General features: G+C 44.6%; 1 protein-coding gene across 4 annotated transcripts in view; it reads right to left on the minus strand.

The window, feature by feature from the left end:
• Con (leucine rich repeat protein connectin) overlaps positions 1-16,296 on the minus strand; it is a 358,673-nt gene that overhangs the window by 188,025 nt on the left and 154,352 nt on the right. Inside the window, exon 1 of one of the 4 annotated variants that reach the window (XM_031987832.2) lies at positions 4,385-4,735. The exons of the other annotated variants lie outside the window; for them this stretch is intronic. The gene's annotated coding sequence lies outside the window, so the exon portion shown is untranslated. Of the gene's footprint in view, positions 1-4,384; positions 4,736-16,296 lie in introns of those variants that run through there. 4 annotated transcript variants of the gene reach the window in all.

Here is a 16,296-nt window from a genome sequence, read left to right on the forward strand (position 1 = left end):
TCTTTATTATAATGACAATATTCATAAATACAATAGACACTAATTAACATGATCCACTATTTCACTTTTTACGAAACAGTCTATAAAAATACAAGAAATATTACACTGGATTATTAACTTTCATTATAAACCCAAACTCTCCAGCACTTTCTCGCATATTTCTCTACCAAAGAATATCATCAAACTTCAATCTCACGCTTCATATTTCCATAAATAATATCAACACTCAACGTGAAACACGTCCATTCGCAATCTATAAAACATCTATAACCACGTAGCCAATAATAAGTTAATAGCAACGAATCGCTCAATTTTCCCTGCAAATTGGAGACAGCTCAGACATCGATGCGCTGACTAGAAATCTCCGTCCGGTAGATCCACAAATTTCCCTCCGGACTAACGTAAATTGATTCGACGGATATCCGAGGCGATCAATCGGCGGACCATCGGCCGATCATCGGGCTTTAATTATACCCGCGTATAATCGACGGATCAAAGGTGAAACCGTGGCACACGCCTGCAGGTAGCCTGCCTGCCGAAACGCGCGCACCCACGCACTACGTCAACGCGGCCCGGACAATGTATGGCAACAGCACAAATAGAATCCCCTATTAAATCGCGGAGCCCTGGTCCTACGTCGTGCCCGAAAACTTCGTTCGAGTGCATGGAAGCAGAGAATCACCTGTACCCGGAGGATCGCGCTTCGATCGATCGATCGATCTCCAACGAGAATTGTTCGCCAAGTTTTGATCGGCGAACAGTAAGACTGCTTGTTGAACTGCAGACCAGTGATCTCTTGTTCACGGAATGCGAAACGGGCAGCATTTGTGGCGCGGTATGGAATTAGCTAGTATTCGGGGTTCGATTGATCACTCTTCGGTTGAGCGGTCCATTGTCCGCGAACGAGTCAAGGATACAGTGCCGCGTGTAAATACGTCGAAAATCTTGGAGACCGATCGATGAATTTGTCCAGCTATTGTGTAGCTGGTAGACAATTGAGGACGTGGTTGGCTAAAGCGACGTTTAAATGCAGTGCTAGTTTAAGAGATGGTTGGTGATTTCATATGTAATTAACTAATATTTCTGGAACGTTACTTTAACGTTTAATCCTGAAATGTGATGATAAATGGAAGAAGACAGTTTAGGGTATGAATCAGTATAAGAGAGCTGTGGGATTTGAAGATCTCAAGGAAAATGTTCCACGAGATTTTATATAAGAACTAACATATTGAGAGGGGACTGGTCAAGGAAGGAAACTAATTAGTTATCCGCAAACGAATCAAGGATTCACTGCTTGTAAATACATTGAAAATCTTGGAGACCGATCGATGGGTTGGTCTAGCTATTGTATAGCTGACAGACAATTGGGGACATGATTGATTAAACTGACATATCAAATGCAGTCCTGTTTAAGAGATGGTTGATGATTCGATTTGTAATTAATATTTCTGGAATGTTACTTTGACCTTTAACCCTGAAATGTGATGATAAATAGAAGAAGACAGTTTGGGGTATGAATCAGTATAAGAGAGCTGTGGCATTTGAAAAGCTTAACGAAAATGTTCCACAAGATTTTATTTAAGAACTGAGATTTTGAGAGGAGACTGGTCGAGGTAGGAAATTAAGTTGAGCGTAAAGTAAGAGATTTCACGGACAAGAGAGGAACGAAGGAACTAACGTGCGAACGTGGACGTGTACGGCAGTAACTGGTCCATCGCCGGGCGATAAATACGCGTATAACCAAAAGTAAAACGGCTGTTTAATGCGTCGCAGGAAACCCTGTCCCGGAAATAGAAGAGCAAGTGAATTACGCCGCGATTTTATATTGTCTACCAAGGAGCGAGTTGGACTGGAACCAATTCTCCCTGAACCCAGTCGTTATTTATTGCAGAATAAAACTCATGCCAGCAAATAAGCGAGCCAGCACAGTTTTATGGGGAGGGGCAGCTCGCGCGACAACTTTTGTTTCCCGCGCGGTACGGGAGCACCGGGAAATTTAATCACAAGATAGCCAATCCAATAATCTCGGTTCCGAGTAGAAACATCAAATCGCGTGATTCATGCCTCGCGCACTCCATAACCGTAGGACACGAAATCGAACAGTTTAAATTGCAAAGTCATTGCTCGAGAAAAATAGAATCTTTCTACCGTCGAACACCATAAATTTGTCTTGCTAAGGAAGCAAATATATTTCAACCCTTTCGTTTCTTCAACATTCACACTTTCCTTTCACGTAGCGAACTATCGTCTGAAGCTACGAAATTTCAGAAATTCAACGGGTTCGATAATAATTACGCAAGATTATCCATTACAAAAGAAGAATGGTACTTTCCAAAGAACTTTGATTACCATAATCGTAATTTCATTCCGTAGTCGTAAAAAGAAGAAAGGAAGAATTAAATTCAGTAATCCGATGTTTGAAGCGTCTTTTTCAAGGGAATATTCGAAAATCCCCGGTAGTAAGAAGAAAAAGACATGGAGAGGGAGCATTAGGCAAAAGCCGCGCGCGTCGGGGTAACTTTGCCTCGTAAAATCGAGAAGTTTCGACGTTCGGCAGTGCTCGGGGTAGCTGGGGTTGCGCGTGGCAGTGATCCCGAGCCCGCAAGGAACCCTGCATGACGTCTAAATCATATGTCACGGCCTGGAAATACGCATATCAGGAAACGTAAACTTGATTCCCGGTAATGCTTCCGGCGTTGCGAGTTCACCCCCGAAGCCGATCCGCCCTGCTAACACACGTACTCCGATATCCGCCCTCGCTCGCGCGGCAACGCACGCATATGCGGTGAGCCGAGAATTATCAAACTGTTCCCCTATTTTTATGCACTCGGCTCACGAACCCGCCATTCCGCTCTATTCAAACGCTACGAATCACGAATTTACATACGTCCTCCATTCAATTAAAAAAATTACTACGCAAATTCCGGTTCGCACACGTTTTCTGCGACGCGTGTTCCTCTGTTTTCATTGACTCGTAATTGCGAATCTGTTGCGTTTCTCATTTATTTCGAAAATATGGCAGTGCAGCTTATATTCTTTCATGCATCATTTCGATAATAAACATTGTGAAGGCATGTAATCACGACGAAAACATGTTCTGTGGAAATTCATTCATTATTTCGTATTACATTTTTGCTTTGATTTTCGAAATAACGTTGATTATACATTTATTATCGTTACGTTAATCAAAGTGGAACAGCCTCGTGCGTCATTTATTCGATGCAGCGTATACGGTCGAAGGGGAAATAAAAATCACAGTCGAGAGGAAATTCTAGAGTAGGACACAGTTGAAACTTTTCATTTTCCGTGCGGATTGAGCGATAATAAATTGAATAATAGAAAGAGACATTCTAATGCTTCCCGGCGATGATCACACCCTGTAGATAACGCGTGCAGTGCTGGGCTGGCGAGCAGATCGCGGTCGGCTCGCGTGTGTTTACGATACGTCGCTTCGAATGTATATTTCATACATGGCGGGTTGTTGGTGCGCGCGGAACACGGGGGGTGGACAGCCATCCCGGATAGATGGACCGCGCAGTTTCGTTGCACCGATACCCGATATTTACTGGCCGAATCGCAAATTTAACGGGCAATTTCCTGCGCCGTGGGCCCGGGTAACTCGAGCCGAATCGACTTGTGCATTAAGAGCGCGGTTAAGGGTCGCGATGTGTCACCCCGCGGTACCTGGCAAATGGAGTTGAACCGGTGAACCGATGGCTGAAGAATTTTTTCAGCGATCGAGGTATAATAGAACGTCATTCTTCAAAGAAAAGGAACGTGACACTCGAATTTGTTCAATAAACGCTCGCAAAGTAGCTTTTCATTGAAACATTCATATTTTTAATCTTTTGATTCATTCTCTGTTTCTGATTCTGATTCTGCATATCCAAAAGGATTCAATATTTTCGAGTGTAAACAGATAACGCGAATAGAATAAGCGCAATTGGCAACATTTGAATATTTCTTGATCTCCAAGCAGAAATATTCGAATCGAAGAGAATAATTTAGAATAATGTCACTCACTGCGCGGTATAAATTTATTTACAGAACGACGTCAAGATCACGTGAAGAGAACGGAACGTCAAAAGTACGTAGCGCGAGTAAACACAGATTCACGGAAGGAAACCTACAGATGTCGGCCACTCGAGAAACGCATAAACAAATCTGTAAACGTCTGTCGCGGTTTATGTTCCAAAAAAAAAGCGAGCGAAAGAAAATAAAGAAGGAAAACACTTGAACCACTTAAAGTCCTGCAGTAAGCTGGCAAACGAAACCGAGGTTCAACAAGCGTGGAACGATCCATCAATCGGAATATCTTAATAAGTCAATCCCTGGGAGAAATCAACACGGCCAGGGATCGGGCCCGATAGATAAATCGACTTACCTTTTACCGGGGAGTTTCGCGTCAGCAGTTCCCGGTTCAACGAGACCCAAGGGTTTTCTAAAACATCCGCCGGCAGGAAACACCGGATGATAAATCAGACTATTTCTCGCGATGCGGTGTAACCTTCTCACAACACTATCTCACACGAGCAGCACTGCGCGGCGTCTCACGTGTTCTGGGAAGGTGCACAACGGTTTTCCAATGTTGCAACGTCGAATGATAAAAGACGAGAGGAGCACGAGGATGACGCGCGGGAACACTCGAGACGATCTATGGAGAGAAAGAGAGAGCAAGCGATCCGATTGGACGCACGAGAGGCGTGAAGCCGAGCTGACGCGATGCTACCGAACCGAAAGGCAAAGCACGACTGACTCGCTCTCTCCGAACAAAGTACAAAGTCGTCCCCGAGGTCAGGTAGAACGAAAGTGCCCCACTCCGCCAGCCCCCGGCTGCGTAAACAGGGGGATGCACGGAGGGATAAGTCCCGCGCGATCAAATGATATCCACTTAGGTCAATGACGTTCTCGGTGGGGACGGGGCGTGGTATTGGGAAGAGGCTGAGCTCGTCGTGAAAAAGATAATTAACCTCCTCCTTTCGGCCTTCCCCTTTTTTACTCTCTTTTTTTCTTCTTGGGCACGAGGGTGCAGCCTTCCTCGGTTCACTGGAACGCGTGCACGCATATTTTTGCCTGCTTGAGGACTTTCCTTGCTGAACCCTTAACCTGAGCGGGGTTTTTTTTATGTAAGTGAGTAGGTTTAATTGGAAGAGAATGATCTTGTACGGTGAATAATGAATTCTATTTAAGATGTTTTGTTTTTGATGGGTGTAGAATGTTGTTTGAAGTTGGTAGTCTGTGTTATGGAGGACCGTACGTTAACTCTTTGGGGTTAGGTTAAAATTGTTCTACCCTTTGCTTAGATTCTTATACGTGGTAGGGTATATTTTAATGGAACTCGGAAAGTTGAGGTTACTTGTAGTTTTAGTTGAAGTTTTTCGTTTAGTTAACGACACTATGAATTAATGGTAAATGTGTAAATAAATGGAAACAAATATTTATATAAGTCGAAACGCATTAAAAACGGTGTAGTGAACTATGCAGTTGGGTTGTTTTCTTCTTTCATAATCGTGTGCCTCATAGAATTTAGGTATTCATTTTAAGATTCGTGAAAGATGAGGAAGATAGTGATTTTAAGACATGCCGTGAAATCATAGGAGTAATTTTCTGGCGGTTTCGTGATTTAACGTTTGAATACAGATTATTCTAACACTTTTTTAATCTGATTTCTTTTTAACCTCTTCATACGAATATAGTCCGATGAATAAGTCAACGTAACGAGCAACGTGTTTCCCGGTTCTCCGACAGTATTCCCAGGACATTAATATGTATAGATTTCCAGAGAAAGTTCGAAGAGATTAAAATATCGATCGGACAACGTTCTAAATCAGTAAACGTTAATTTCAACGAATGGCGAACGAACGTCGTCGCGGAAACCGAAAGCTCCGAGTTTGATTCGTTTAAGCGGTAACTTACACTATCACTAATTATCCAAATTACCGGTGGGTACCGATAAATTTCCTGCGAACAGTGTCGTTTCAATAAAGCGACATCCATTACCAATATAATTACAAATCATCGCGATTCGCGTGTACATTAGTCGCGGTGGCTCCATTCGACGCGAGAAATGATCAATTATCCAGTGTGACAGGATGCCTGACGATCGCCATTTATGGGAAGAACGATGGCACAACGATAAACCACGGAAACTGAATCACATTACCGAACGGACCGACGCATTGCCGATCGTTCCTTTGGATTATGGCGGAACCATTTCGTGACTGCTTACGCGGATAACGCGCCGTGACTCAATTACCCTCGTTTACACCCAGAGAAACGCTTTGCAACATGTGAAGTCAATAAATAAGTAATATAAACTTTGTCGAACATTTCCTACAGTTTCCTTCGGGGATAAGGTACTCGGTTTCCAAGAAAAGCCAATATCTAGTAACTCTACTTAATTACAAACGATAAAAGAATATTTATATTCTCACTGTTAGATGTAAAATAAATACGTTGGATAGATAGAGCAATACAAGACAACAAAGAAATAAATTATTTGAAAATTCTGCGATTAAGGTACAATACAATGAAATTAATATTTCAACAATTCATAAAATTATTCTTAATCACTTCCATAAATACATTAGAATCACCTGCAAACCTCTTCAACTATGAAAACATTACACTGAAGCAAACAATCTTCCCTTCAAAGATACACTCATTTACTTCCACCAACACCGTCAATTACAACACTCCGCGAAATAAATCAAGGGACGATGAAAAGCTATCATTGACACCCTATCATCAATACCGGAAACGTCAGACCTTTCTGCCGCCCTTAGTTCCGACCAATAAATGACTTTCTTTAAAGACATCCTCCGATAATTTCAATGTCGATCGGATTATCGAGCCACGAAACAGGATAGAAGAGAGGAGAGAATGCGGACAGGCTGAGGGGATAATTACGAGCGGACTCGGCTGGCATTAATGAGAGACGGTGTTCCTTGGGCGACATCGTAACTCATAAGAGTAATCTTTCGTTTCCTCTCTTTCTCGCATTTCCCGGGCACCGCGGGAAATCGATCGCGAAGGGAGAGTTGGAGACGGCAGAACCGATTGAAACGGCCTAGCGCAACCTATTATTGGGCCAACTCAATTATGAGTTATCTCCTCGTAAAGTTCCGAGAGCGGAAGGTATGCGTGCCGCATCATTCGTCCCGAGAACGTTCCTCGTGCGCATTTAATGGAGGACGACGCACGAGTGCCTCCTCAATAACATACGTTATTGAACCATCCGACCACCCCTTCGACCCCCAACGTTCATTCGTTCGTTCGTTCTTTACACTGCGATGGAGCTGAATACTACTCCGGTTCTCTCCACGGTTAGAAAAGAAAATTGTGATAACGATATCGATTCCGATGGCTGATCGACGCAGGACGCCCTCCTGAATCCCGAGTCCGAGAAGGGATGCTTCCTCGGACGCTGTGGAAGTGTTTACCTCGATTCTTCAAGACCGATTGAGCATACAAGAAAATAGTTTCCGCGGTACAATCGACCATTGCAATGACGAGATTCTATTGTGCCCGACGATTTCGCTGTTTGCCAGGCCCTATGTGTAATTACAGTTTTCAGTGTGCCGAGTATTTCAGTAATTCGCGAACCTGTTACATATGCGCGAACTGTATAGGTAATTTGATCGAATCGATTCGATGAAACGAAAGAATTTGATATGTCAATAATTGGTAATTAGCAATTCGTGGTTTATACTGTCCGTGTGTTACATTAACTGATATTATAATCAAAGCACTAGAAATAGAATCTAATAGTAATTCGATCGAATAAAATAAATCTATGTAGGAAACGTTAATACTATAATCACGATGAAATATGTAACAAATCAATGGAACCAAGAACAAAGCTCGACGTTCATTTTCAGCGTTAATAAAACTCTGTGTAGCTATTGCATTTGCTCGAGCCCGGCCTTTGCAAGCTGAATTCCCAGTTTAATAATCATTCTTTCCTCGTGGCGGAGCAAACGAGAATATTAGAAAATTTATCTGAAAGCGGCATATTAATTCTCCAGGGGCTAAATAAAATAATCCTCCTCGCTCCGCTTAATAACTGCACAAAGTATCTGGCCCTCTGTGAAACAGTTTTCCTTTTTATACTCCATCGCTGCGGGCGGAAGTTAAAGGGCAAAGTGCATCCCCGACTCCGTGAAATGCGACGGACGCGCAGGTAGTCGAACGATCCTCACGAACGAGTTTCCGTGGATCCCGGTGCTCGCAGGCGACACGACGGCTCCTTGGCCCGCGACGTGAGGAACGTCGTACAATTTAATCGGAAGTCTCGACACGTGAGCGGAATCGTCCTGGCCGTTGCGTTCCATCGACTTCATCGTCGAATAAATAATTTCAGTGGGGGAACGGGGTGGACGAGGATTGGTTACGCTTGTCATACGGGCGAATCCAATCGCGCGGCGGTAGTTAAAACCCTTTTTACTGCGGACCGAGTACTTACTCGGAAATGGGGTTCAAGGGAATCTGCTCGGGGAAGAAGATGAAAGTTTATGGACAAATCGGGAATCTGTTGGCTAATGCGAAGGGCAATGGGGCGAGTTACATTTCTAATTAAAAATGACGTTTTTCGAGTGTGATTCACTTGAGAAGCTACTACTGTCTTAAAGTTCAGTGAATTTCTTTGCTACCTTGATCCAACTGAAGCAGCAATATAACAAATTCTAGATTTAGACAAATCCTTTGTTTAACACGTTGAACATCATGAAGGTCATCGGTAACCCTCAACTAAGTTGAATTACTATAGTTCGCTCAATTAAATGATGATTATTTGAAAACATTTCTATATTATAAATAATGCTATCTAATGCAGTGATATCCAGCTATACGTGCGATAATAATAATGCAATTCAATCAAATGATTTAGTATTACATTCTTTCCATTTTGTGTATTTTGCTCTATGAAATCGCGCGGAATTTAACGCGTTAGAGATTCTTTTAGCAGAATTAGTAGTATATCTGAAGGCAATCTTGTCGTATTAAATGTACTTTCCAAATCGTGTACCTACTAATCGAAACATGCTAAACACCTAGAACAAAAGCGCGCCGGGAACAGGAGCGACGATACGTTCGCAGCGAGCTCGACGTCATCCCTTCGAATCGCAAATGAGTCGCCGTTCCCTTCACGGTGATTACTTTCCCAGACGAACCGTGTTACCGTCTTCATCTTTCTCCGAACTGCGCCGCCGAGTTAGTCATCGTTAATTAATAACGACACATTCATTAAAACTTTCCCGGAAAGTCCCAAGAAACGAGCGCGCGGTGTTTTCGTTCGTCGAACCCGGGGCCCTGCTCTTCCTCCAGCAACAATCGGCAAGATAAATACCTCGCAGTCACGGCCAAACAGACGCCCAGGAACTATGCTGAAAGTTTCCCTCTTTCTCCCGCTCAGGGCCCAGTTCTACGAAGAGCTCTGAGCGATCTATCTCGCCTCCTCTGTCGTATTTTCACGTCCCGATTGCATTTACAGTTCGCCATAGTAGCCCAGATAAGCCATTTCGGAACAAATTAATCAACACTATCGCGGCGAAACCACGGGGACCGAGTTAGCCGGAAAGTAACTTCCCATCAGATTAAAGTAGCCCGTAACTGAGTTTGAAAATCGGCCGCGAAAGGCACAGCTTCGTTACCCGGGGCCCTCATCCATTCTAAGGTCTGTCAAAATTCTCGGTGCACTGACGAGCGCGACTCGATAGCCAGTTTTCTTAGTTAGCCGACTGCCTATCGTGGTCTCATGGTGACACTGTGACTGGTTTGGGAACTTTATAGATACGGAAACTAGTGGTTCTTAGAGGAGAGAGATAAAAGTAGCCGAAACGGCCCTTCGGGCTAACTGAAGTTTAATAAGACATCGTTTTACAACTGTGATCGTTCTTAGATCATTTTAACCCTCTATAGGCCCGTGCGACTTTGAAGTCACACGTCATTATACTGGGTTAAATTGATTTATTTAATTTTCTATTGCAAAATGGGGAATGACATTAAATAATTAATCAGTTTAAACTTTTGTACACACAGGCGTTTACGTTCAACGTCGTAACTTCAAAGTTACAAAATATATTCGTTTTAATAAAATTATTAGAACTATAGAATACATTGTTAATTTGTGTTTAAATGTTGATATTTATTAATTTCATACTGCATAAATCTTATTACAATCACGAAACAAAATTCACAAGTATTTCGTTTCCTGAGATTTATTCACTTGGTAATTTCATTGGTAGCTTCCATTTGTTAAATTAGTCTAAATATGAGATTGCAGAGACATCAGCAGTCAAGCCACTAGCATTCAGTTTCTCGTGAATAAATGAGAAAATCATTCCAATATTCTTGTCAAGTTCCTCAGGGTTTAAAAGGCGAATGCCAAAAGAACGAAGGAACTTCGAGGATTAAAATAACAATAATTTCCCGCGGTTCAGCAACTATCCCCTTCCTCATTCCTAAACTCGAATCCGCCTACAAAGGATAACTCCCAGCAGCGCGACGCGTTTAATATACCTAACCAGATATGGTTGCGTCTATGTATCGCTCAACTCCGGACAATACAGAAGCTTTTCAATGGACCCACGATTCGCACATATATTAAACTTTCTGGCGTAGACACGGTTCAACTAGGAAACTTCTGGGGACCTGTCAAATTATCTTCGCCCGGCGAAAACGTCACCGGCGACTGTCCAAAAGTATGAGCAGTTTCTTCATCTGAGCGCAGATAACGAATAAAGGGGTAACTTCTGTGAGCTTCTGTTCGGTATCGCGTACAGGGATCGAAGATAGTTAAAATACCTTTTCGTGCTGCTGATGCAATTATGAAAATCAGGAAACTACCCATAAACACAATGAATGTATCGTTTCTGAAATACATAACTTTTGGATCTTCGTAATACATACACGTTTCCTAACGTTACATCTCAATTATCAATTTTACATTGTAAAACCATTATTCCGTTTTCCTATTGATCATTACAACTTAGAACAAGATTATAACGACACGAAACCAAGAGTAACAGTTACAGCATTGATCTGAAGAACCAAAATCAAAATCATGGTCCAGAACCAAAACATCCCCTAACGGTCACCCATATTTTCCCGAATTTCCTAAATATTTCGATTGCAGCAATTCGAGACATTCGTTTTCGAAACTATTTCAGCCGCTGATCACGACGCCATTATTCTCAAGCTACTCCTCTTCGCAGTGCAACGGGCCAACGGCGTGCGAGCTGAAAACGTCAGTTCCAGGCAGCGAAAGGGAAACAAAAAGAGAGGCGCGCGCGGCCTGTTAACGTGACTATCGGTGTATAACTGCGGAGCTTCTTGAGATTATGCCCAGACATGATCCAGTATAGATCGGCCGGGCCGGTGTATGCAAATCCTCGTGGCAAACTGCTCCGCATTTGCATAAGCTTAGAGATAAGGATGCGTTAGAAGTATGCCTTTCCTTCGGATTCGTTTTCACGGGCCCCGGTGAAACGCTGCCGCGAACAAATCGATCCGGTCCCACGATCCCCACTCCCTCGGGAACAGGGTGGTTCCTCTGTTTTTTTACGAGCAGGCGAGGGCAAACGTCGGGAATGGAAAAAATGAAGACGCTCCTTATCGATAATACCACGCGTTCGCGAGAATAAGGGGGGTTCATTTCTCCGAACGACGAAGAAACTCGGGAAATCGCTTGTAATAGTTCGTGGAAAGCCTGATGATCGCTGGATGCTTCCAGGCTTCCAATCGTCCAAGCCTCGTGACGATATTCCGGCGGATAGGGAGGCTCCCGCTCGCAGTATGGAGAACACTGGTCGGATTTTTCTCCGTGGAATTTCAAACGCTCCTGGATTCGGGAGTGTAATTTCTTCCGTGGATTACAAAGGAGCTGCATGGTGCCCCGATACCCTCTGTGATCTCTGACGCAGGCGTTGTACCGTTGCTGCGTTCCTCCGACGTCGGTTACTGCGATTCGGGGCGTTTTATCGGTAGAAGTTGTTCTGCTAACTCTTTCTGTTTCACCGAGGTTCTTCATAGAAATACTTCCATCGCAATGGAAACTTATTGTCGTATGGTAAATCTCAAAAAAATCATTGACACAAATCCCACTAGAATCCGAATCCATTTCCTCTCCACCCGGCTCTGTTTACATTTGCCACGCAAAAATTCCGTCTCCAAAACCCCTTAACCAAGCAAACGTAATGCAAATCCAGCACCGTGACTAACTCACGGAAAAAAACAGTAACTCCCCAAGGCAAAAAAGAAAAATCAATGCGAACCCAGAACGAGAAGCTTCGTTCAGAGCAAGAGGCCCCGAGTCTCGCACCCTCGGAGCAATCTCGGCGACGGTGGAGCGAGCACGCAGGCCCTCGAGCTACCTATTTAGTATAATTCAGCACGGGGAATTATCCCTTACGAGCGATCCCTAATTGTTTCGAAGCGGAACGGGGAGAGCGACTGGATGATTCGGCTCCTTCGCCCTGTAGAAACAGCGGCGCGGACCGTAGTCGCTGGCGGAGAGCTGGGGATTCACGGACACGCGCCGCCGGCCCAGGTGAGACCCACACAAGCCAGCCCGTTGGCTTTTGTTCCCACCCGGGAGGGATAGAATTACGAGGGTGGCCTGTTGCCGGTCGGCTTGTTTTCCCTGGCACGTCGACGTCGACGGCCCGCGGTGCCGCGCGGCCACGGGGATGCATTTAATTTCGCGCGTTTCACTCCCCCGGCCTGGATACGTCGCAGGATACGTCGTGGCCGGCGACGACGACGCGGTCTTGGTCGTGGTCGTTGGTAGCTGAGGACGACGAGAGGCAGGAAGGAAGAAGGCCAGGTTAATGTACGGGCTACGGGCTCGGTCTTTTCAGCCGGCGGGATCTAAACGGCCCTTTCTGAATAAGACGCTACCGAAGACGGAAGCGAGGCGAATCCCCGGTTACACGAGAAACTCGTAAATAATTTTGGCCCCGGTGCTTTAGTTAAAGGGGACGCACACACCCCTCTATTTCGTGCTCCCTTTTTTACGCCTTTCACCTCACGCGGATCCCCGGGGTTGCTTCTCTATGGAGTTTGGCGATTTTCGGGGAAGCTTCGCGTGATTTGCACGGGGTAAATGACTCTATCGTTTTACCGGGGTTAATGGTACTGCCTAGCAGTTGAATTTTTATTATTTTAATGTGGGAGTTAGAAGAGTATTTATTGGGATTTTAATTGGCTCGTGGCTTTACTTGTATGTTACTCAAGCTATTTAGTAATTTCTTCGAATAACATTTGTATCTTTCTAGACTAGTCGCTTTGATTCACTTACTTCTAGTGTTATTAACAGCTGATATAGTATTTATGCCATTCTTATACCGTAAATACTATGATAATCTCACTTTCGCAACTCGACTAGTTTCAGCTTCACGCGAAGCAATAGTTCTATCTATAGGTATTTAATGACAAAGACAATCGTCGAATGCTCCCGTTCAATTTTCCCTTTCGTGAATTTTCCACGGGTTTATGCAGGCATCCAGAATCTACAGATTAGCATAGTGAAATCATGTCGGCAGAAATGCAGCGAAAACTCGTGTACCGCGAGGAGGAACGCGGCGCACCCTCGTTACACGTCGCGCGGCGGTCCCGAGCGAATATGTATCGCGGCCCCGTTAGTTTCCGTTGGAACGACGAAAGCAATCCACGATTCCGAGGTATCAGGCTTGCCCCAAGGATTCGCTGGTTCGCGGGCACTATTACCATCTCTTATTCACCGGCGCCTGGATGACTGCAAGCTCGTGTACGCGTAATCGGCAGATTACCGTGTATGAACTCTCCCGAGCAGCGACGCGACGACGTCACGGTTTCCCACGGGATCGCGTGTTCAGCAGCGAGTGCTCCAGTCGGAAGAGGCTGTTAACGTTCTTGCGAATACGGCCTCGTCGATTAGCGAAGCGTCGCGTTTAAGTGGTTGGCTGCGAGTCTCGCGTATAAATAGACGTCAATAGGAAGGATTGGCGAGTCTGCGACGATAAATCGCGTCGGTGAGTGAAGAGGCCCTTGTTTGAGCCACGCGAGCTTGAAGATAGTGTCTTGTACTTGGTTGAACCTGTTCTGATCGGGCCAGACTTTCGATGTGACGCGTCGGGAGATGTCGAAGACATTTTATATCACATTGGAGGATAGTAATTTGCAATTGCGTCAAATTCTTTACGTATGAATAGTTTTTTGAACATTTGAAGTAGGTGGTGTTTACTGATCGAAACTCAGGATACTTAGCGATGCTCGTTGAATGTAGGAAATTTGTGACTTCTCATTGATCCAATGAGACAGCGAATATCGTTACAAAATAACCGAAATAATTAGATGAGGAACATAAACGTTCACCTCCAATTCGCTGTCGAAACAAAGACCCTCCATGCAACCACGAATAAACAGTAAATTATTAATCACCCCGGAGTGGTTGAGCAACAAGCAACCGGCCCGAGAAGAATACCGCTGTAACACCGTTCAATATTCGGCGAACAATCAAACTGATGAACGATGAATAGAGGAAACTATCTCCCGACGAGTTCCAATGCATCAAAATAAAGTCGAGCGGAGAGAGGGAAAATCAGAGGTGAGAACGCGTTGAAAGGTGCTCGAGAATGCACGAAATGGCGTGATGGAAATGGGAAAACGCGAGGGAAAGCCAGAGAGAGATAGAGGGAGAAAGTCGACAGTGGTGCGCGCGAGAGCGTACTCAAACGGTACAAAAAGCAGCGTGCGAAAAAGGTGAGAGCGCGTGAAGGAAAGCGAGAGAAAATAAAGGGATGATGGCGAGCGTGTGTGGAGCAGCGCGGAGAAAGGGAGGAAATAAAAGGAAATTATAGTGAGGAAAAGGGAGGAGAGGCGAGCACTCGTGAAAGATTGCGAGAGCAACAGAAAATAAAGACGAAGAGTCGCGAAGGATGAAGCGGAGCAAGGGGATGGGCGGGCAGTAAGTAATAAGGATGACGGAGCGGCACTCCGCGCAGTCGAAAGTTCCGCGCGCAGGGATAGCGCGTTTAAAGTGAAATACGCAACGGTCGGCCATCCTGGTGTACACCCTCGCGATGCTAATTAGAGATTAAACTCCAACAATTTGGTTTGAAGTTAAACTCGCGCATAATCCCGGATAACTTTCACCTTAATCTTCGCGCGAATTTAAAGCCTTGATTTTAAGCGTTCCGCTCTAATCCGCGGATTAATGCCCGGCCGGGTCTCGAGTTCCCCTCCAGGGACAACCGAAAAAGGATAAAACCGAGGTGGGGAGAAAGGAACCGATGTCGAAGGCTCGGGGAATTTAGAAGTTACAGTATCTTCGAGGTTCCGTCTGACCTGATCCGTTGTTACCCTTCCGGTCGATTCCACCCTTTATCGCGAGGTGAATATATTAATTGACACGTTAACGCTTATTAACGTGTCTGTCTTTTTATGGATACTTAAAGAAGAATTTTTTCGGTGACATATCAATCGTTTGCTTATAACATATAGCAACTCTCTTTGCTGCTAATTTATGGGAAACGGATAAAGTAAGAAACAAATCTATTTTGTTTCAATATTTCACATATTGATACTTTATACGAAGCTTAATATTATATTCATATAAGACTCTATAATTCTGCTATATCAAATTAAGTGATGATTCACCTCTCGAGTGCAAAGGATTAGGAATCTAAACACTATTAAAAAACTTGACCTCAGTTTCCAACCTTTTAATAGAATTGCTCCGATTGTATCACTAATTTAACAACCATCTATTCCGCAGTCAATACGTTAAACAGTGCTCAATACATTTCCCAATTGAACAAAACCAATCCTCAAAGTTCACGCAACAACGTGTCCTGTTCAAAGACCCGTCTCAAAGGATCAGTTCATTAAACTAAGACTGTCCCCGGCAGAGACCCGCGAAAGGGCACGCGCGTACGGAATTAACATATTTAAAGCGCACGTGTTGCGCGGGCTTTCGAACGATGTTTAATCGCGGTCTCGGTTCCGCGAGCTAGCGGAACGAACTCGCCGGAAGTCAAATACACCTGGAGGGCGGGCCGCGGAAAGTAGTTCACGCCTTAGAAAATGTCTGTTTACCGTTCAAACACGGAATTAGTTGCACCTCCGGCCGCCGGCCAGGCCTCGAGGAGCCGCGGGGGAGGATTTCCACTTGTTCAGTCTGGCAATTTCGAATTTACAAGCCCTAACGCACGAAATTGAAGTCTCGGAACGGGACTGAGTTCCCGGTTGCGACGCGATTGTTGCGAACAGAAGATATACGGCGAAGTCGTAACCAGCCAGCTATTTAGTAACGGGTCG

Source organism: Nomia melanderi, chromosome 3, assembly GCF_051020985.1.
Source record: "Nomia melanderi isolate GNS246 chromosome 3, iyNomMela1, whole genome shotgun sequence".
NCBI lineage: Eukaryota > Metazoa > Arthropoda > Insecta > Hymenoptera > Halictidae > Nomia > Nomia melanderi.